Below are 1310 nucleotides of genomic sequence, written 5' to 3'. Positions count from 1 at the left end.
AACCTGAGCAGCTGCCCTGGACTGTTTTATATATATATATATTATGTATGTATATATTTGTTACTGCAGCCTAATCTGTACTAACCAATACACTGGCTTTTCATCTGAAACAAGGGACCTAATTTCTGATCTTTGAGAGTATATGTATGGCTACGCACCTTAGAATCTTAAATAAATCCCTAGCCCAAGAAAGTACATTTCTTCTGGTGCAAAATTACCACTTTCCCCCTATCCCTATCCTAGAAATGACCCACCAGCCTCACTCTCATTCCTCCTGTTGCAGGTCATAGGCTTCCTTCAGGCTTTCAGGCTGTGAAAATGAAAGGATGTTGTGATTATTTCACATGCTTCAAAATCCAGTGTAAAAGTTTAGTTTGAAAGTTAGGTTTACTTGGGTTTTTTTTGGTAAAATTTCTTTTTCTTTGCCTTAGTCTAACCTGAAATTGTGCATTCTTGATCAAAATCATTCAATTCCAAGGTGTGTGGTGGCCTATGAGAGTTGATTGTTACATTTTCAGGAACTTTGCAAACTGGTTGTTAAGCATAGCCATATTAAAAGATAAATTATGCAAACTTACAGTTAAATAAATTATGTTAAAAACAAGGGCAATAAATACTAAAAATTCACTTCCTAATTATTTTACTACATTTTACTATTGTATCTTGAAGTTATTTACATTTTTCTATCTTTATGTTGGCAATACTACACAAGGACGTGCTACTGTACATCTCTTCTCAACTCCATGTTTAATAATGTTATGTTGGTAACTTGCTATTGGCTTTGGTGGGAGTATTTTATACCATGCAAATCAGCAAACTCTACAAATGACATGATTATTTTCTTTTTTCAGAGCTTGTTTTTAAACATTTACCAGTGTACCACAATCAATAAATAAAATTTTTGTACTCCAGAAATGGGGAAACCCTTCTTAAGCTGGAGCTTCCTGCTTGAACTATGCAAAATAGAAATGCTCACTTGTTTAGTTTTAGTTAATATAGCTCTTTCAGCTGGTAAATTATTTCAAAATGAAAGATATATTACTTGGAAGTAATTTTTTAAATAAACAAAAAAACAAGGTGCATTGCACCTCAAGAAATAAAAGTAGGCTATAATCTCAAGAAGGTATAACAGAAATATAAATATAAAGAAATGTGTAAATTAGTGCATTAAATATTATCAGAAGAAAGAGTGCATTAGCATAGTGGGTTGGTAGGAGCAGTCCCTGTAGGCAGCAAAGGAAAAAAGGTAAAGAAGATTGTGGCCATAGATTTTCCCTGGCCAGTGTGGTATCTTTTTTTTTTTTTTTTTT

The sequence above is a fragment of the Propithecus coquereli genome, unplaced genomic scaffold, assembly GCF_000956105.1.
Source record: "Propithecus coquereli isolate 6110/MARCELLA unplaced genomic scaffold, Pcoq_1.0 Scaffold22, whole genome shotgun sequence".
Lineage (NCBI taxonomy): Eukaryota > Metazoa > Chordata > Mammalia > Primates > Indriidae > Propithecus > Propithecus coquereli.
Note: the sequence above shows the minus strand (reverse complement) of the source record.